At 41.5% G+C, this 18,723-nt stretch overlaps 28 non-coding genes across 28 annotated transcripts; all 28 read left to right on the top strand.

Moving 5' to 3' along the window:
• Positions 1-797: 797 nt before the first annotated feature.
• Positions 798-871, top strand: AC3HAE_034495 (transfer RNA threonine (anticodon UGU)). The gene has a single exon. It is a non-coding gene; the product is annotated as a tRNA-Thr (tRNA).
• An 893-nt stretch (positions 872-1,764) lies between these two features.
• Positions 1,765-1,838, top strand: AC3HAE_034493 (transfer RNA threonine (anticodon AGU)). Its single transcript has one exon. It is a non-coding gene; the product is annotated as a tRNA-Thr (tRNA).
• A 574-nt stretch (positions 1,839-2,412) lies between these two features.
• AC3HAE_034492 (transfer RNA lysine (anticodon CUU)) lies at positions 2,413-2,485 on the top strand. Its single transcript has one exon. It is a non-coding gene; the product is annotated as a tRNA-Lys (tRNA).
• A 247-nt stretch (positions 2,486-2,732) lies between these two features.
• Positions 2,733-2,806, top strand: AC3HAE_034491 (transfer RNA threonine (anticodon AGU)). The gene has a single exon. It is a non-coding gene; the product is annotated as a tRNA-Thr (tRNA).
• Positions 2,807-3,379: 573 nt separating this feature from the next.
• On the top strand, positions 3,380-3,452 carry AC3HAE_034489 (transfer RNA lysine (anticodon CUU)). The gene has a single exon. It is a non-coding gene; the product is annotated as a tRNA-Lys (tRNA).
• A 247-nt stretch (positions 3,453-3,699) lies between these two features.
• AC3HAE_034488 (transfer RNA threonine (anticodon AGU)) lies at positions 3,700-3,773 on the top strand. The gene has a single exon. It is a non-coding gene; the product is annotated as a tRNA-Thr (tRNA).
• Positions 3,774-4,666: 893 nt separating this feature from the next.
• On the top strand, positions 4,667-4,740 carry AC3HAE_034487 (transfer RNA threonine (anticodon AGU)). Its single transcript has one exon. It is a non-coding gene; the product is annotated as a tRNA-Thr (tRNA).
• Positions 4,741-5,633: 893 nt separating this feature from the next.
• On the top strand, positions 5,634-5,707 carry AC3HAE_034486 (transfer RNA threonine (anticodon AGU)). The gene has a single exon. It is a non-coding gene; the product is annotated as a tRNA-Thr (tRNA).
• Positions 5,708-6,600: 893 nt separating this feature from the next.
• AC3HAE_034485 (transfer RNA threonine (anticodon UGU)) lies at positions 6,601-6,674 on the top strand. Its single transcript has one exon. It is a non-coding gene; the product is annotated as a tRNA-Thr (tRNA).
• A 573-nt stretch (positions 6,675-7,247) lies between these two features.
• On the top strand, positions 7,248-7,320 carry AC3HAE_034484 (transfer RNA lysine (anticodon CUU)). Its single transcript has one exon. It is a non-coding gene; the product is annotated as a tRNA-Lys (tRNA).
• Positions 7,321-7,567: 247 nt separating this feature from the next.
• AC3HAE_034482 (transfer RNA threonine (anticodon AGU)) lies at positions 7,568-7,641 on the top strand. Its single transcript has one exon. It is a non-coding gene; the product is annotated as a tRNA-Thr (tRNA).
• An 887-nt stretch (positions 7,642-8,528) lies between these two features.
• AC3HAE_034481 (transfer RNA threonine (anticodon AGU)) lies at positions 8,529-8,602 on the top strand. The gene has a single exon. It is a non-coding gene; the product is annotated as a tRNA-Thr (tRNA).
• An 893-nt stretch (positions 8,603-9,495) lies between these two features.
• AC3HAE_034480 (transfer RNA threonine (anticodon UGU)) lies at positions 9,496-9,569 on the top strand. The gene has a single exon. It is a non-coding gene; the product is annotated as a tRNA-Thr (tRNA).
• An 893-nt stretch (positions 9,570-10,462) lies between these two features.
• AC3HAE_034479 (transfer RNA threonine (anticodon AGU)) lies at positions 10,463-10,536 on the top strand. The gene has a single exon. It is a non-coding gene; the product is annotated as a tRNA-Thr (tRNA).
• Positions 10,537-11,110: 574 nt separating this feature from the next.
• Positions 11,111-11,183, top strand: AC3HAE_034477 (transfer RNA lysine (anticodon CUU)). Its single transcript has one exon. It is a non-coding gene; the product is annotated as a tRNA-Lys (tRNA).
• A 247-nt stretch (positions 11,184-11,430) lies between these two features.
• On the top strand, positions 11,431-11,504 carry AC3HAE_034476 (transfer RNA threonine (anticodon AGU)). The gene has a single exon. It is a non-coding gene; the product is annotated as a tRNA-Thr (tRNA).
• An 893-nt stretch (positions 11,505-12,397) lies between these two features.
• Positions 12,398-12,471, top strand: AC3HAE_034475 (transfer RNA threonine (anticodon AGU)). The gene has a single exon. It is a non-coding gene; the product is annotated as a tRNA-Thr (tRNA).
• Positions 12,472-13,364: 893 nt separating this feature from the next.
• AC3HAE_034474 (transfer RNA threonine (anticodon UGU)) lies at positions 13,365-13,438 on the top strand. The gene has a single exon. It is a non-coding gene; the product is annotated as a tRNA-Thr (tRNA).
• A 573-nt stretch (positions 13,439-14,011) lies between these two features.
• Positions 14,012-14,084, top strand: AC3HAE_034473 (transfer RNA lysine (anticodon CUU)). Its single transcript has one exon. It is a non-coding gene; the product is annotated as a tRNA-Lys (tRNA).
• Positions 14,085-14,331: 247 nt separating this feature from the next.
• AC3HAE_034471 (transfer RNA threonine (anticodon AGU)) lies at positions 14,332-14,405 on the top strand. Its single transcript has one exon. It is a non-coding gene; the product is annotated as a tRNA-Thr (tRNA).
• A 574-nt stretch (positions 14,406-14,979) lies between these two features.
• On the top strand, positions 14,980-15,052 carry AC3HAE_034470 (transfer RNA lysine (anticodon CUU)). Its single transcript has one exon. It is a non-coding gene; the product is annotated as a tRNA-Lys (tRNA).
• Positions 15,053-15,299: 247 nt separating this feature from the next.
• Positions 15,300-15,373, top strand: AC3HAE_034469 (transfer RNA threonine (anticodon AGU)). The gene has a single exon. It is a non-coding gene; the product is annotated as a tRNA-Thr (tRNA).
• A 573-nt stretch (positions 15,374-15,946) lies between these two features.
• Positions 15,947-16,019, top strand: AC3HAE_034468 (transfer RNA lysine (anticodon CUU)). The gene has a single exon. It is a non-coding gene; the product is annotated as a tRNA-Lys (tRNA).
• A 247-nt stretch (positions 16,020-16,266) lies between these two features.
• Positions 16,267-16,340, top strand: AC3HAE_034467 (transfer RNA threonine (anticodon AGU)). The gene has a single exon. It is a non-coding gene; the product is annotated as a tRNA-Thr (tRNA).
• Positions 16,341-16,913: 573 nt separating this feature from the next.
• AC3HAE_034465 (transfer RNA lysine (anticodon CUU)) lies at positions 16,914-16,986 on the top strand. The gene has a single exon. It is a non-coding gene; the product is annotated as a tRNA-Lys (tRNA).
• A 247-nt stretch (positions 16,987-17,233) lies between these two features.
• Positions 17,234-17,307, top strand: AC3HAE_034464 (transfer RNA threonine (anticodon UGU)). Its single transcript has one exon. It is a non-coding gene; the product is annotated as a tRNA-Thr (tRNA).
• Positions 17,308-17,880: 573 nt separating this feature from the next.
• On the top strand, positions 17,881-17,953 carry AC3HAE_034463 (transfer RNA lysine (anticodon CUU)). The gene has a single exon. It is a non-coding gene; the product is annotated as a tRNA-Lys (tRNA).
• Positions 17,954-18,200: 247 nt separating this feature from the next.
• AC3HAE_034462 (transfer RNA threonine (anticodon AGU)) lies at positions 18,201-18,274 on the top strand. The gene has a single exon. It is a non-coding gene; the product is annotated as a tRNA-Thr (tRNA).
• The last annotated feature ends 449 nt before the right edge of the window (positions 18,275-18,723 follow it).

The raw sequence follows: 18,723 nt of genomic DNA, 5'->3' as shown, positions 1-18,723 counted from the left end.
AGTATCTATACAATAGACTTTCCTTCGATGTCAACTATATGTGCACTAACCATAGCAATCTGGCGTTCACTCTTGGGTGGGCAGGGGAAAGCATCATGCAATGTATCTATGCAATCTATACAGCTTTCTTTCACCTTATGCCATTACATGAATGTGTTTTAGACATTGGTAAAAATCCCATGGGAGACCAGCAAGAAAATTGCTGGATTTGAAGGTTAGGGTTCCACAAGGTCAATGTGATATTTTGCAACATTGAATACATTTCTCATGCCCGGTTAGCTCAGTCAGTGCATGACTCTTCCATGTCTTTAGACATTGGCACAAGTATTTTGTCTTGATGTGTACAACCATAATTGTATACATTGTCTGTGGCAAAGCAAAGACGACCTCTTAAAGGGTTGATGGGACTAATGCTCATTGATTACTTTGTCTTGGCCAGTTTTGTTTGAAAATTGGCAGGGTCAATATTGTTAAAATGACCGGTTAGCTCAGTCGGTAGAGCATGAGACTCTTAATCTCAGGGTCGTGGGTTCGAGCCCCACATTGGGCTGCTATGTCTTTAGACATCGGCGTAAGCATTCTGTGAAGATGACTGCAACAGTAATTGTATGCATTGTCTGTGGCAAAAGTAAGCTGCCCTCTTAAGGGGTTGCTGGGAGACCACCATAGGTATTTTCCCACATCAAGCCTAAGATGCCCATAACTGTAAGTCTTATCACACAGCCACAGATTAGAACAAATTGATACTGACTTTTTATTACAAGAATTTGATAAAGTATTTTGATACTGTCCAAAGTGGTGCTGTGGCTTAGTTGGTTAAAGTGCCTGTCTTGTAAACAGGAGATCCTGGGTTCAAATCCCAGCAGTACCTTGCAGTCTGCAGTATAAATTGATACAAGCTTTTCTTGAGGCACCAAAAAACATCTCGTCTCATCAGCGTTTTTTGCTAGTGGTTGCAAACCTGCAAAGTATCTATACAATAGACTTTCCTTCAATGTCAACTATATGTGCACTAACCATAGCAATCTGGCGTTCACTCTTGGGTGGGCAGGGGAAAGCGTCATGCAATGTATCTATGCAATCTATACAGCTTTCTTTCACCTTATGCCATTACATGAATGTGTTTTAGACATTGGTAAAAATCCCATGGGAGACCAGCAAGAAAATTGCTGGATTTGAAGGTTAGGGTTCCACAAGGTCAATGTGATATTTTGCAACATTGAATACATTTCTCATGCCCGGTTAGCTCAGTCAGTGCATGACTCTTCCATGTCTTTAGACATTGGCACAAGTATTTTGTCTTGATGTGTACAACCATAATTGTATACATTGTCTGTGGCAAAGCAAAGACGACCTCTTAAAGGGTTGATGGGACTAATGCTCATTGATTACTTTGTCTTGGCCAGTTTTGTTTGAAAATTGGCAGGGTCAATATGGTTAAAATGCACGGTTAGCTCAGTCGGTAGAGCATGAGACTCTTAATCTCAGGGTCGTGGGTTCGAGCCCCACATTGGGCTGCTATGTCTTTAGACATCGGCGTAAGCATTCTGTGAAGATGACTGCAACCGTAATTGTATGCATTGTCTGTGGCAAAAGTAAGCTGCCCTCTTAAGGGGTTGCTGGGAGACCACCATAGGCGTTTTCCCACATCAAGCCTAAGATGCCCATAACTGTAAGTCTTATCACACAGCCACAGATAAGAACATATTGATACTGACTTTTTATTACAAGAATTTGGTAAAGTATCTTGATTCTGTCTAAAGTGGTGCTGTGGCTTAGTTGGTTAAAGTGCCTGTCTAGTAAACAGGAGATCCTGGGTTCAAATCCCAGCAGTACCTTGCAGTCTGCAGTATAATTTGATACAAGCTTTTCTTGAGGCACCAAAAAACATCTCTTCTCATCAGTGTTTTTTTGCTAGTGGTTGCAAACCTGCAAAGTATCTATACAATAGACTTTCCTTCAATGTCAACTATATGTGCACTAACCATAGCAATCTGGCGTTCACTCTTGGGTGGGCAGGGGAAAGCATCATGCAATGTATCTATGCAATCTATACAGCTTTCTTTCACCTTATGCCATTACATGAATGTGTTTTAGACATTGGTAAAAATCCCATGGGAGACCAGCAAGAAAATTGCTGGATTTGAAGGTTAGGGTTCCACAAGGTCAATGTGATATTTTGCAACATTGAATACATTTCTCATGCCCGGTTAGCTCAGTCAGTGCATGACTCTTCCATGTCTTTAGACATTGGCACAAGTATTTTGTCTTGATGTGTACAACCATAATTGTATACATTGTCTGTGGCAAAGCAAAGACGACCTCTTAAAGGGTTGATGGGACTGATGCTCATTGATTACTTTGTCTTGGCCAGTTTTGTTTGAAAATTGGCAGGGTCAATATGGTAAATATGCCCGGTTAGCTCAGTCGGTAGAGCATGAGACTCTTAATCTCAGGGTCGTGGGTTCGAGCCCCACATTGGGCTGCTATGTCTTTAGACATCGGCGTAAGCATTCTGTGAAGATGACTGCAACCGTAATTGTATGCATTGTCTGTGGCAAAAGTAAGCTGCCCTCTTAAGGGGTTGCTGGGAGACCACCATAGGTGTTTTCCCACATCAAGCCTAAGATGCCCATAACTGTAAGTCTTATCACACAGCCACAGATAGGAACATATTGATACTGACTTTTTATTACAAGAATTTGGTAAAGTATTTTGATTCTGTCTAAAGTGGTGCTGTGGCTTAGTTGGTTAAAGTGCCTGTCTAGTAAACAGGAGATCCTGGGTTCAAATCCCAGCAGTACCTTGCAGTCTGCAGTATAATTTGATACAAGCTTTTCTTGAGGCACCAAAAAACATCTCGTCTCATCAGCGTTTTTTGCTAGTGGTTGCAAACCTGCAAAGTATCTATACAATAGACTTTCCTTCAATGTCAACTATATGTGCACTAACCATAGCAATCTGGCGTTCACTCTTGGGTGGGCAGGGGAAAGCGTCATGCAATGTATCTATGCAATCTATACAGCTTTCTTTCACCTTATGCCATTACATAAATGTCTTTTAGACATTGGTAAAAATCCCATGGGAGACCAGCAAGAAAATTGCTGGATTTGAAGGTTAGGGTTCCACAAGGTCAATGTGATATTTTGCAACATTGAATACATTTCTCATGCCCGGTTAGCTCAGTCAGTGCATGACTCTTCCATGTCTTTAGACATTGGCACAAGTATTTTGTCTTGATGTGTACAACCATAATTGTATACATTGTCTGTGGCAAAGCAAAGACGACCTCTTAAAGGGTTGATGGGACTAATGCTCATTGATTACTTTGTCTTGGCCAGTTTTGTTTGAAAATTGGCAGGGTCAATATGGTTAAAATGCCCGGTTAGCTCAGTCGGTAGAGCATGAGACTCTTAATCTCAGGGTCGTGGGTTCGAGCCCCACATTGGGCTGCTATGTCTTTAGACATCGGCGTAAGCATTCTGTGAAGATGACTGCAACCGTAATTGTATGCATTGTCTGTGGCAAAAGTAAGCTGCCCTCTTAAGGGGTTGCTGGGAGACCACCATAGGCGTTTTCCCACATCAAGCCTAAGATGCCCATAACTGTAAGTCTTATCACACAGCCACAGATAAGAACATATTGATACTGACTTTTTATTACAAGAATTTGGTAAAGTATTTTGATACTGTCTAAAGTGGTGCTGTGGCTTAGTTGGTTAAAGTGCCTGTCTAGTAAACAGGAGATCCTGGGTTCAAATCCCAGCAGTACCTTGCAGTCTGCAGTATAATTTGATACAAGCTTTTCTTGAGGCACCAAAAAACATCTCGTCTCATCAGCGTCTTTTGCTAGTGGTTGCAAACCTGCAAAGTATCTATACAATAGACTTTCCTTCAATGTCAACTATATGTGCACTAACCATAGCAATCTGGCGTTCACTCTTGGGTGGGCAGGGGAAAGCGTCATGCAATGTATCTATGCAATCTATACAGCTTTCTTTCACCTTATGCCATTACATGAATGTGTTTTAGACATTGGTAAAAATCCCATGGGAGACCAGCAAGAAAATTGCTGGATTTGAAGGTTAGGGTTCCACAAGGTCAATGTGATATTTTGCAACATTGAATACATTTCTCATGCCCGGTTAGCTCAGTCAGTGCATGACTCTTCCATGTCTTTAGACATTGGCACAAGTATTTTGTCTTGATGTGTACAACCATAATTGTATACATTGTCTGTGGCAAAGCAAAGACGACCTCTTAAAGGGTTGATGGGACTAATGCTCATTGATTACTTTGTCTTGGCCAGTTTTGTTTGAAAATTGGCAGGGTCAATATTGTTAAAATGACCGGTTAGCTCAGTCGGTAGAGCATGAGACTCTTAATCTCAGGGTCGTGGGTTCGAGCCCCACATTGGGCTGCTATGTCTTTAGACATCGGCGTAAGCATTCTGTGAAGATGACTGCAACAGTAATTGTATGCATTGTCTGTGGCAAAAGTAAGCTGCCCTCTTAAGGGGTTGCTGGGAGACCACCATAGGTATTTTCCCACATCAAGCCTAAGATGCCCATAACTGTAAGTCTTATCACACAGCCACAGATAAGAACATATTGATACTGACTTTTTATTACAAGAATTTGGTAAAGTATTTTGATACTGTCTAAAGTGGTGCTGTGGCTTAGTTGGTTAAAGTGCCTGTCTAGTAAACAGGAGATCCTGGGTTCAAATCCCAGCAGTACCTTGCAGTCTGCAGTATAATTTGATACAAGCTTTTCTTGAGGCACCAAAAAACATCTCGTCTCATCAGCGTCTTTTGCTAGTGGTTGCAAACCTGCAAAGTATCTATACAATAGACTTTCCTTCAATGTCAACTATATGTGCACTAACCATAGCAATCTGGCGTTCACTCTTGGGTGGGCAGGGGAAAGCGTCATGCAATGTATCTATGCAATCTATACAGCTTTCTTTCACCTTATGCCATTACATGAATGTGTTTTAGACATTGGTAAAAATCCCATGGGAGACCAGCAAGAAAATTGCTGGATTTGAAGGTTAGGGTTCCACAAGGTCAATGTGATATTTTGCAACATTGAATACATTTCTCATGCCCGGTTAGCTCAGTCAGTGCATGACTCTTCCATGTCTTTAGACATTGGCACAAGTATTTTGTCTTGATGTGTACAACCATAATTGTATACATTGTCTGTGGCAAAGCAAAGACGACCTCTTAAAGGGTTGATGGGACTAATGCTCATTGATTACTTTGTCTTGGCCAGTTTTGTTTGAAAATTGGCAGGGTCAATATTGTTAAAATGACCGGTTAGCTCAGTCGGTAGAGCATGAGACTCTTAATCTCAGGGTCGTGGGTTCGAGCCCCACATTGGGCTGCTATGTCTTTAGACATCGGCGTAAGCATTCTGTGAAGATGACTGCAACAGTAATTGTATGCATTGTCTGTGGCAAAAGTAAGCTGCCCTCTTAAGGGGTTGCTGGGAGACCACCATAGGTGTTTTCCCACATCAAGCCTAAGATGCCCATAACTGTAAGTCTTATCACACAGCCACAGATAAGAACATATTGATACTGACTTTTTATTACAAGAATTTGGTAAAGTATTTTGATACTGTCTAAAGTGGTGCTGTGGCTTAGTTGGTTAAAGTGCCTGTCTAGTAAACAGGAGATCCTGGGTTCAAATCCCAGCAGTACCTTGCAGTCTGCAGTATAATTTGATACAAGCTTTTCTTGAGGCACCAAAAAACATCTCGTCTCATCAGCGTCTTTTGCTAGTGGTTGCAAACCTGCAAAGTATCTATACAATAGACTTTCCTTCAATGTCAACTATATGTGCACTAACCATAGCAATCTGGCGTTCACTCTTGGGTGGGCAGGGGAAAGCGTCATGCAATGTATCTATGCAATCTATACAGCTTTCTTTCACCTTATGCCATTACATGAATGTGTTTTAGACATTGGTAAAAATCCCATGGGAGACCAGCAAGAAAATTGCTGGATTTGAAGGTTAGGGTTCCACAAGGTCAATGTGATATTTTGCAACATTGAATACATTTCTCATGCCCGGTTAGCTCAGTCAGTGCATGACTCTTCCATGTCTTTAGACATTGGCACAAGTATTTTGTCTTGATGTGTACAACCATAATTGTATACATTGTCTGTGGCAAAGCAAAGACGACCTCTTAAAGGGTTGATGGGACTAATGCTCATTGATTACTTTGTCTTGGCCAGTTTTGTTTGAAAATTGGCAGGGTCAATATTGTTAAAATGACCGGTTAGCTCAGTCGGTAGAGCATGAGACTCTTAATCTCAGGGTCGTGGGTTCGAGCCCCACATTGGGCTGCTATGTCTTTAGACATCGGCGTAAGCATTCTGTGAAGATGACTGCAACAGTAATTGTATGCATTGTCTGTGGCAAAAGTAAGCTGCCCTCTTAAGGGGTTGCTGGGAGACCACCATAGGTATTTTCCCACATCAAGCCTAAGATGCCCATAACTGTAAGTCTTATCACACAGCCACAGATTAGAACAAATTGATACTGACTTTTTATTACAAGAATTTGATAAAGTATTTTGATACTGTCCAAAGTGGTGCTGTGGCTTAGTTGGTTAAAGTGCCTGTCTTGTAAACAGGAGATCCTGGGTTCAAATCCCAGCAGTACCTTGCAGTCTGCAGTATAAATTGATACAAGCTTTTCTTGAGGCACCAAAAAACATCTCGTCTCATCAGCGTTTTTTGCTAGTGGTTGCAAACCTGCAAAGTATCTATACAATAGACTTTCCTTCAATGTCAACTATATGTGCACTAACCATAGCAATCTGGCGTTCACTCTTGGGTGGGCAGGGGAAAGCGTCATGCAATGTATCTATGCAATCTATACAGCTTTCTTTCACCTTATGCCATTACATGAATGTGTTTTAGACATTGGTAAAAATCCCATGGGAGACCAGCAAGAAAATTGCTGGATTTGAAGGTTAGGGTTCCACAAGGTCAATGTGATATTTTGCAACATTGAATACATTTCTCATGCCCGGTTAGCTCAGTCAGTGCATGACTCTTCCATGTCTTTAGACATTGGCACAAGTATTTTGTCTTGATGTGTACAACCATAATTGTATACATTGTCTGTGGCAAAGCAAAGACGACCTCTTAAAGGGTTGATGGGACTAATGCTCATTGATTACTTTGTCTTGGCCAGTTTTGTTTGAAAATTGGCAGGGTCAATATGGTTAAAATGCCCGGTTAGCTCAGTCGGTAGAGCATGAGACTCTTAATCTCAGGGTCGTGGGTTCGAGCCCCACATTGGGCTGCTATGTCTTTAGACATCGGCGTAAGCATTCTGTGAAGATGACTGCAACCGTAATTGTATGCATTGTCTGTGGCAAAAGTAAGCTGCCCTCTTAAGGGGTTGCTGGGAGACCACCATAGGCGTTTTCCCACATCAAGCCTAAGATGCCCATAACTGTAAGTCTTATCACACAGCCACAGATAAGAACATATTGATACTGACTTTTTATTACAAGAATTTGGTAAAGTATTTTGATACTGTCTAAAGTGGTGCTGTGGCTTAGTTGGTTAAAGTGCCTGTCTAGTAAACAGGAGATCCTGGGTTCAAATCCCAGCAGTACCTTGCAGTCTGCAGTATAATTTGATACAAGCTTTTCTTGAGGCACCAAAAAACATCTCGTCTCATCAGCGTCTTTTGCTAGTGGTTGCAAACCTGCAAAGTATCTATACAATAGACTTTCCTTCAATGTCAACTATATGTGCACTAACCATAGCAATCTGGCGTTCACTCTTGGGTGGGCAGGGGAAAGCGTCATGCAATGTATCTATGCAATCTATACAGCTTTCTTTCACCTTATGCCATTACATGAATGTGTTTTAGACATTGGTAAAAATCCCATGGGAGACCAGCAAGAAAATTGCTGGATTTGAAGGTTAGGGTTCCACAAGGTCAATGTGATATTTTGCAACATTGAATACATTTCTCATGCCCGGTTAGCTCAGTCAGTGCATGACTCTTCCATGTCTTTAGACATTGGCACAAGTATTTTGTCTTGATGTGTACAACCATAATTGTATACATTGTCTGTGGCAAAGCAAAGACGACCTCTTAAAGGGTTGATGGGACTAATGCTCATTGATTACTTTGTCTTGGCCAGTTTTGTTTGAAAATTGGCAGGGTCAATATTGTTAAAATGACCGGTTAGCTCAGTCGGTAGAGCATGAGACTCTTAATCTCAGAGTCGTGGGTTCGAGCCCCACATTGGGCTGCTATGTCTTTAGACATCGGCGTAAGCATTCTGTGAAGATGACTGCAACAGTAATTGTATGCATTGTCTGTGGCAAAAGTAAGCTGCCCTCTTAAGGGGTTGCTGGGAGACCACCATAGGTGTTTTCCCACATCAAGCCTAAGATGCCCATAACTGTAAGTCTTATCACACAGATAAGAACATATTGATACTGACTTTTTATTACAAGAATTTGGTAAAGTATTTTGATTCTGTCTAAAGTGGTGCTGTGGCTTAGTTGGTTAAAGTGCCTGTCTAGTAAACAGGAGATCCTGGGTTCAAATCCCAGCAGTACCTTGCAGTCTGCAGTATAATTTGATACAAGCTTTTCTTGAGGCACCAAAAAACATCTCGTCTCATCAGCGTCTTTTGCTAGTGGTTGCAAACCTGCAAAGTATCTATACAATAGACTTTCCTTCGATGTCAACTATATGTGCACTAACCATAGCAATCTGGCGTTCACTCTTGGGTGGGCAGGGGAAAGCATCATGCAATGTATCTATGCAATCTATACAGCTTTCTTTCACCTTATGCCATTACATGAATGTGTTTTAGACATTGGTAAAAATCCCATGGGAGACCAGCAAGAAAATTGCTGGATTTGAAGGTTAGGGTTCCACAAGGTCAATGTGATATTTTGCAACATTGAATACATTTCTCATGCCCGGTTAGCTCAGTCAGTGCATGACTCTTCCATGTCTTTAGACATTGGCACAAGTATTTTGTCTTGATGTGTACAACCATAATTGTATACATTGTCTGTGGCAAAGCAAAGACGACCTCTTAAAGGGTTGATGGGACTAATGCTCATTGATTACTTTGTCTTGGCCAGTTTTGTTTGAAAATTGGCAGGGTCAATATTGTTAAAATGACCGGTTAGCTCAGTCGGTAGAGCATGAGACTCTTAATCTCAGGGTCGTGGGTTCGAGCCCCACATTGGGCTGCTATGTCTTTAGACATCGGCGTAAGCATTCTGTGAAGATGACTGCAACAGTAATTGTATGCATTGTCTGTGGCAAAAGTAAGCTGCCCTCTTAAGGGGTTGCTGGGAGACCACCATAGGTATTTTCCCACATCAAGCCTAAGATGCCCATAACTGTAAGTCTTATCACACAGCCACAGATTAGAACAAATTGATACTGACTTTTTATTACAAGAATTTGATAAAGTATTTTGATACTGTCCAAAGTGGTGCTGTGGCTTAGTTGGTTAAAGTGCCTGTCTTGTAAACAGGAGATCCTGGGTTCAAATCCCAGCAGTACCTTGCAGTCTGCAGTATAAATTGATACAAGCTTTTCTTGAGGCACCAAAAAACATCTCGTCTCATCAGCGTTTTTTGCTAGTGGTTGCAAACCTGCAAAGTATCTATACAATAGACTTTCCTTCAATGTCAACTATATGTGCACTAACCATAGCAATCTGGCGTTCACTCTTGGGTGGGCAGGGGAAAGCGTCATGCAATGTATCTATGCAATCTATACAGCTTTCTTTCACCTTATGCCATTACATGAATGTGTTTTAGACATTGGTAAAAATCCCATGGGAGACCAGCAAGAAAATTGCTGGATTTGAAGGTTAGGGTTCCACAAGGTCAATGTGATATTTTGCAACATTGAATACATTTCTCATGCCCGGTTAGCTCAGTCAGTGCATGACTCTTCCATGTCTTTAGACATTGGCACAAGTATTTTGTCTTGATGTGTACAACCATAATTGTATACATTGTCTGTGGCAAAGCAAAGACGACCTCTTAAAGGGTTGATGGGACTAATGCTCATTGATTACTTTGTCTTGGCCAGTTTTGTTTGAAAATTGGCAGGGTCAATATGGTTAAAATGCACGGTTAGCTCAGTCGGTAGAGCATGAGACTCTTAATCTCAGGGTCGTGGGTTCGAGCCCCACATTGGGCTGCTATGTCTTTAGACATCGGCGTAAGCATTCTGTGAAGATGACTGCAACCGTAATTGTATGCATTGTCTGTGGCAAAAGTAAGCTGCCCTCTTAAGGGGTTGCTGGGAGACCACCATAGGCGTTTTCCCACATCAAGCCTAAGATGCCCATAACTGTAAGTCTTATCACATAGCCACAGATAAGAACATATTGATACTGACTTTTTATTACAAGAATTTGGTAAAGTATCTTGATTCTGTCTAAAGTGGTGCTGTGGCTTAGTTGGTTAAAGTGCCTGTCTAGTAAACAGGAGATCCTGGGTTCAAATCCCAGCAGTACCTTGCAGTCTGCAGTATAATTTGATACAAGCTTTTCTTGAGGCACCAAAAAACATCTCTTCTCATCAGTGTTTTTTTGCTAGTGGTTGCAAACCTGCAAAGTATCTATACAATAGACTTTCCTTCAATGTCAACTATATGTGCACTAACCATAGCAATCTGGCGTTCACTCTTGGGTGGGCAGGGGAAAGCATCATGCAATGTATCTATGCAATCTATACAGCTTTCTTTCACCTTATGCCATTACATGAATGTGTTTTAGACATTGGTAAAAATCCCATGGGAGACCAGCAAGAAAATTGCTGGATTTGAAGGTTAGGGTTCCACAAGGTCAATGTGATATTTTGCAACATTGAATACATTTCTCATGCCCGGTTAGCTCAGTCAGTGCATGACTCTTCCATGTCTTTAGACATTGGCACAAGTATTTTGTCTTGATGTGTACAACCATAATTGTATACATTGTCTGTGGCAAAGCAAAGACGACCTCTTAAAGGGTTGATGGGACTGATGCTCATTGATTACTTTGTCTTGGCCAGTTTTGTTTGAAAATTGGCAGGGTCAATATGGTAAATATGCCCGTTTAGCTCAGTCGGTAGAGCATGAGACTCTTAATCTCAGGGTCGTGGGTTCGAGCCCCACATTGGGCTGCTATGTCTTTAGACATCGGCGTAAGCATTCTGTGAAGATGACTGCAACCGTAATTGTATGCATTGTCTGTGGCAAAAGTAAGCTGCCCTCTTAAGGGGTTGCTGGGAGACCACCATAGGCGTTTTCCCACATCAAGCCTAAGATGCCCATAACTGTAAGTCTTATCACACAGCCACAGATAAGAACATATTGATACTGACTTTTTATTACAAGAATTTGGTAAAGTATTTTGATTCTGTCTAAAGTGGTGCTGTGGCTTAGTTGGTTAAAGTGCCTGTCTAGTAAACAGGAGATCCTGGGTTCAAATCCCAGCAGTACCTTGCAGTCTGCAGTATAATTTGATACAAGCTTTTCTTGAGGCACCAAAAAACATCTCGTCTCATCAGCGTCTTTTGCTAGTGGTTGCAAACCTGCAAAGTATCTATACAATAGACTTTCCTTCAATGTCAACTATATGTGCACTAACCATAGCAATCTGGCGTTCACTCTTGGGTGGGCAGGGGAAAGCGTCATGCAATGTATCTATGCAATCTATACAGCTTTCTTTCACCTTATGCCATTACATGAATGTGTTTTAGACATTGGTAAAAATCCCATGGGAGACCAGCAAGAAAATTGCTGGATTTGAAGGTTAGGGTTCCACAAGGTCAATGTGATATTTTGCAACATTGAATACATTTCTCATGCCCGGTTAGCTCAGTCAGTGCATGACTCTTCCATGTCTTTAGACATTGGCACAAGTATTTTGTCTTGATGTGTACAACCATAATTGTATACATTGTCTGTGGCAAAGCAAAGACGACCTCTTAAAGGGTTGATGGGACTAATGCTCATTGATTACTTTGTCTTGGCCAGTTTTGTTTGAAAATTGGCAGGGTCAATATTGTTAAAATGACCGGTTAGCTCAGTCGGTAGAGCATGAGACTCTTAATCTCAGGGTCGTGGGTTCGAGCCCCACATTGGGCTGCTATGTCTTTAGACATCGGCGTAAGCATTCTGTGAAGATGACTGCAACAGTAATTGTATGCATTGTCTGTGGCAAAAGTAAGCTGCCCTCTTAAGGGGTTGCTGGGAGACCACCATAGGTATTTTCCCACATCAAGCCTAAGATGCCCATAACTGTAAGTCTTATCACACAGCCACAGATAAGAACATATTGATACTGACTTTTTATTACAAGAATTTGGTAAAGTATTTTGATACTGTCTAAAGTGGTGCTGTGGCTTAGTTGGTTAAAGTGCCTGTCTAGTAAACAGGAGATCCTGGGTTCAAATCCCAGCAGTACCTTGCAGTCTGCAGTATAATTTGATACAAGCTTTTCTTGAGGCACCAAAAAACATCTCGTCTCATCAGCGTCTTTTGCTAGTGGTTGCAAACCTGCAAAGTATCTATACAATAGACTTTCCTTCAATGTCAACTATATGTGCACTAACCATAGCAATCTGGCGTTCACTCTTGGGTGGGCAGGGGAAAGCGTCATGCAATGTATCTATGCAATCTATACAGCTTTCTTTCACCTTATGCCATTACATGAATGTGTTTTAGACATTGGTAAAAATCCCATGGGAGACCAGCAAGAAAATTGCTGGATTTGAAGGTTAGGGTTCCACAAGGTCAATGTGATATTTTGCAACATTGAATACATTTCTCATGCCCGGTTAGCTCAGTCAGTGCATGACTCTTCCATGTCTTTAGACATTGGCACAAGTATTTTGTCTTGATGTGTACAACCATAATTGTATACATTGTCTGTGGCAAAGCAAAGACGACCTCTTAAAGGGTTGATGGGACTAATGCTCATTGATTACTTTGTCTTGGCCAGTTTTGTTTGAAAATTGGCAGGGTCAATATTGTTAAAATGACCGGTTAGCTCAGTCGGTAGAGCATGAGACTCTTAATCTCAGGGTCGTGGGTTCGAGCCCCACATTGGGCTGCTATGTCTTTAGACATCGGCGTAAGCATTCTGTGAAGATGACTGCAACAGTAATTGTATGCATTGTCTGTGGCAAAAGTAAGCTGCCCTCTTAAGGGGTTGCTGGGAGACCACCATAGGTATTTTCCCACATCAAGCCTAAGATGCCCATAACTGTAAGTCTTATCACACAGCCACAGATTAGAACAAATTGATACTGACTTTTTATTACAAGAATTTGATAAAGTATTTTGATACTGTGCAAAGTGGTGCTGTGGCTTAGTTGGTTAAAGTGCCTGTCTTGTAAACAGGAGATCCTGGGTTCAAATCCCAGCAGTACCTTGCAGTCTGCAGTATAAATTGATACAAGCTTTTCTTGAGGCACCAAAAAACATCTCGTCTCATCAGCGTTTTTTGCTAGTGGTTGCAAACCTGCAAAGTATCTATACAATAGACTTTCCTTCAATGTCAACTATATGTGCACTAACCATAGCAATCTGGCGTTCACTCTTGGGTGGGCAGGGGAAAGCGTCATGCAATGTATCTATGCAATCTATACAGCTTTCTTGCACCTTATGCCATTACATGAATGTGTTTTAGACATTGGTAAAAATCCCATGGGAGACCAGCAAGAAAATTGCTGGATTTGAAGGTTAGGGTTCCACAAGGTCAATGTGATATTTTGCAACATTGAATACATTTCTCATGCCCGGTTAGCTCAGTCAGTGCATGACTCTTCCATGTCTTTAGACATTGGCACAAGTATTTTGTCTTGATGTGTACAACCATAATTGTATACATTGTCTGTGGCAAAGCAAAGACGACCTCTTAAAGGGTTGATGGGACTAATGCTCATTGATTACTTTGTCTTGGCCAGTTTTGTTTGAAAATTGGCAGGGTCAATATGGTTAAAATGCCCGGTTAGCTCAGTCGGTAGAGCATGAGACTCTTAATCTCAGGGTCGTGGGTTCGAGCCCCACATTGGGCTGCTATGTCTTTAGACATCGGCGTAAGCATTCTGTGAAGATGACTGCAACCGTAATTGTATGCATTGTCTGTGGCAAAAGTAAGCTGCCCTCTTAAGGGGTTGCTGGGAGACCACCATAGGCGTTTTCCCACATCAAGCCTAAGATGCCCATAACTGTAAGTCTTATCACACAGCCACAGATAAGAACATATTGATACTGACTTTTTATTACAAGAATTTGGTAAAGTATCTTGATTCTGTCTAAAGTGGTGCTGTGGCTTAGTTGGTTAAAGTGCCTGTCTAGTAAACAGGAGATCCTGGGTTCAAATCCCAGCAGTACCTTGCAGTCTGCAGTATAATTTGATACAAGCTTTTCTTGAGGCACCAAAAAACATCTCTTCTCATCAGTGTTTTTTTGCTAGTGGTTGCAAACCTGCAAAGTATCTATACAATAGACTTTCCTTCAATGTCAACTATATGTGCACTAACCATAGCAATCTGGCGTTCACTCTTGGGTGGGCAGGGGAAAGCATCATGCAATGTATCTATGCAATCTATACAGCTTTCTTTCACCTTATGCCATTACATGAATGTGTTTTAGACATTGGTAAAAATCCCATGGGAGACCAGCAAGAAAATTGCTGGATTTGAAGGTTAGGGTTCCACAAGGTCAATGTGATATTTTGCAACATTGAATACATTTCTCATGCCCGGTTAGCTCAGTCAGTGCATGACTCTTCCATGTCTTTAGACATTGGCACAAGTATTTTGTCTTGATGTGTACAACCATAATTGTATACATTGTCTGTGGCAAAGCAAAGACGACCTCTTAAAGGGTTGATGGGACTAATGCTCATTGATTACTTTGTCTTGGCCAGTTTTGTTTGAAAATTGGCAGGGTCAATATGGTTAAAATGCCCGGTTAGCTCAGTCGGTAGAGCATGAGACTCTTAATCTCAGGGTCGTGGGTTCGAGCCCCACATTGGGCTGCTATGTCTTTAGACATCGGCGTAAGCATTCTGTGAAGATGACTGCAACCGTAATTGTATGCATTGTCTGTGGCAAAAGTAAGCTGCCCTCTTAAGGGGTTGCTGGGAGACCACCATAGGTGTTTTCCCACATCAAGCCTAAGATGCCCATAACTGTAAGTCTTATCACACAGCCACAGATAAGAACATATTGATACTGACTTTTTATTACAAGAATTTGGTAAAGTATTTTGATTCTGTCTAAAGTGGTGCTGTGGCTTAGTTGGTTAAAGTGCCTGTCTAGTAAACAGGAGATCCTGGGTTCAAATCCCAGCAGTACCTTGCAGTCTGCAGTATAATTTGATACAAGCTTTTCTTGAGGCACCAAAAAACATCTCGTCTCATCAGCGTCTTTTGCTAGTGGTTGCAAACCTGCAAAGTATCTATACAATAGACTTTCCTTCGATGTCAACTATATGTGCACTAACCATAGCAATCTGGCGTTCACTCTTGGGTGGGCAGGGGAAAGCATCATGCAATGTATCTATGCAATCTATACAGCTTTCTTTCACCTTATGCCATTACATGAATGTGTTTTAGACATTGGTAAAAATCCCATGGGAGACCAGCAAGAAAATTGCTGGATTTGAAGGTTAGGGTTCCACAAGGTCAATGTGATATTTTGCAACATTGAATACATTTCTCATGCCCGGTTAGCTCAGTCAGTGCATGACTCTTCCATGTCTTTAGACATTGGCACAAGTATTTTGTCTTGATGTGTACAACCATAATTGTATACATTGTCTGTGGCAAAGCAAAGAAGACCTCTTAAAGGGTTGATGGGACTGATGCTCATTGATTACTTTGTCTTGGCCAGTTTTGTTTGAAAATTGGCAGGGTCAATATGGTAAATATGCCCGGTTAGCTCAGTCGGTAGAGCATGAGACTCTTAATCTCAGGGTCGTGGGTTCGAGCCCCACATTGGGCTGCTATGTCTTTAGACATCGGCGTAAGCATTCTGTGAAGATGACTGCAACCGTAATTGTATGCATTGTCTGTGGCAAAAGTAAGCTGCCCTCTTAAGGGGTTGCTGGGAGACCACCATAGGTGTTTTCCCACATCAAGCCTAAGATGCCCATAACTGTAAGTCTTATCACACAGCCACAGATAAGAACATATTGATACTGACTTTTTATTACAAGAATTTGGTAAAGTATTTTGATACTGTCTAAAGTGGTGCTGTGGCTTAGTTGGTTAAAGTGCCTGTCTAGTAAACAGGAGATCCTGGGTTCAAATCCCAGCAGTACCTTGCAGTCTGCAGTATAATTTGATACAAGCTTTTCTTGAGGCACCAAAAAACATCTCGTCTCATCAGCGTCTTTTGCTAGTGGTTGCAAACCTGCAAAGTATCTATACAATAGACTTTCCTTCAATGTCAACTATATGTGCACTAACCATAGCAATCTGGCGTTCACTCTTGGGTGGGCAGGGGAAAGCGTCATGCAATGTATCTATGCAATCTATACAGCTTTCTTTCACCTTATGCCATTACATGAATGTGTTTTAGACATTGGTAAAAATCCCATGGGAGACCAGCAAGAAAATTGCTGGATTTGAAGGTTAGGGTTCCACAAGGTCAATGTGATATTTTGCAACATTGAATACATTTCTCATGCCCGGTTAGCTCAGTCAGTGCATGACTCTTCCATGTCTTTAGACATTGGCACAAGTAATTTGTCTTGATGTGTACAACCATAATTGTATACATTGTCTGTGGCAAAGCAAAGACGACCTCTTAAAGGGTTGATGGGACTAATGCTCATTGATTACTTTGTCTTGGCCAGTTTTGTTTGAAAATTGGCAGGGTCAATATTGTTAAAATGCCCGGTTAGCTCAGTCGGTAGAGCATGAGACTCTTAATCTCAGGGTCGTGGGTTCGAGCCCCACATTGGGCTGCTATGTCTTTAGACATCGGCGTAAGCATTCTGTGAAGATGACTGCAACAGTAATTGTATGCATTGTCTGTGGCAAAAGTAAGCTGCCCTCTTAAGGGGTTGCTGGGAGACCACCATAGGTATTTTCCCACATCAAGCCTAAGATGCCCATAACTGTAAGTCTTATCACACAGCCACAGATTAGAACAAATTGATACTGACTTTTTATTACAAGAATTTGATAAAGTATTTTGATACTGTCCAAAGTGGTGCTGTGGCTTAGTTGGTTAAAGTGCCTGTCTTGTAAACAGGAGATCCTGGGTTCAAATCCCAGCAGTACCTTGCAGTCTGCAGTATAAATTGATACAAGCTTTTCTTGAGGCACCAAAAAACATCTCGTCTCATCAGCGTTTTTTGCTAGTGGTTGCAAACCTGCAAAGTATCTATACAATAGACTTTCCTTCAATGTCAACTATATGTGCACTAACCATAGCAATCTGGCGTTCACTCTTGGGTGGGCAGGGGAAAGCGTCATGCAATGTATCTATGCAATCTATACAGCTTTCTTTCACCTTATGCCATTACATGAATGTGTTTTAGACATTGGTAAAAATCCCATGGGAGACCAGCAAGAAAATTGCTGGATTTGAAGGTTAGGGTTCCACAAGGTCAATGTGATATTTTGCAACATTGAATACATTTCTCATGCCCGGTTAGCTCAGTCAGTGCATGACTCTTCCATGTCTTTAGACATTGGCACAAGTATTTTGTCTTGATGTGTACAACCATAATTGTATACATTGTCTGTGGCAAAGCAAAGACGACCTCTTAAAGGGTTGATGGGACTAATGCTCATTGATTACTTTGTCTTGGCCAGTTTTGTTTGAAAATTGGCAGGGTCAATATGGTTAAAATGCCCGGTTAGCTCAGTCGGTAGAGCATGAGACTCTTAATCTCAGGGTCGTGGGTTCGAGCCCCACATTGGGCTGCTATGTCTTTAGACATCGGCGTAAGCATTCTGTGAAGATGACTGCAACCGTAATTGTATGCATTGTCTGTGGCAAAAGTAAGCTGCCCTCTTAAGGGGTTGCTGGGAGACCACCATAGGCGTTTTCCCACATCAAGCCTAAGATGCCCATAACTGTAAGTCTTATCACACAGCCACAGATAAGAACATATTGATACTGACTTTTTATTACAAGAATTTGGTAAAGTATTTTGATACTGTCTAAAGTGGTGCTGTGGCTTAGTTGGTTAAAGTGCCTGTCTAGTAAACAGGAGATCCTGGGTTCAAATCCCAGCAGTACCTTGCAGTCTGCAGTATAATTTGATACAAGCTTTTCTTGAGGCACCAAAAAACATCTCGTCTCATCAGCGTCTTTTGCTAGTGGTTGCAAACCTGCAAAGTATCTATACAATAGACTTTCCTTCAATGTCAACTATATGTGCACTAACCATAGCAATCTGGCGTTCACTCTTGGGTGGGCAGGGGAAAGCGTCATGCAATGTATCTATGCAATCTATACAGCTTTCTTTCACCTTATGCCATTACATGAATGTGTTTTAGACATTGGTAAAAATCCCATGGGAGACCAGCAAGAAAATTGCTGGATTTGAAGGTTAGGGTTCCACAAGGTCAATGTGATATTTTGCAACATTGAATACATTTCTCATGCCCGGTTAGCTCAGTCAGTGCATGACTCTTCCATGTCTTTAGACATTGGCACAAGTATTTTGTCTTGATGTGTACAACCATAA

Source organism: Micromesistius poutassou, assembly GCF_964030765.1.
Source record: "Micromesistius poutassou genome assembly, chromosome: 19".
Lineage (NCBI taxonomy): Eukaryota > Metazoa > Chordata > Actinopteri > Gadiformes > Gadidae > Micromesistius > Micromesistius poutassou.
This window is presented reverse-complemented; position numbering and strand designations above follow the sequence as displayed.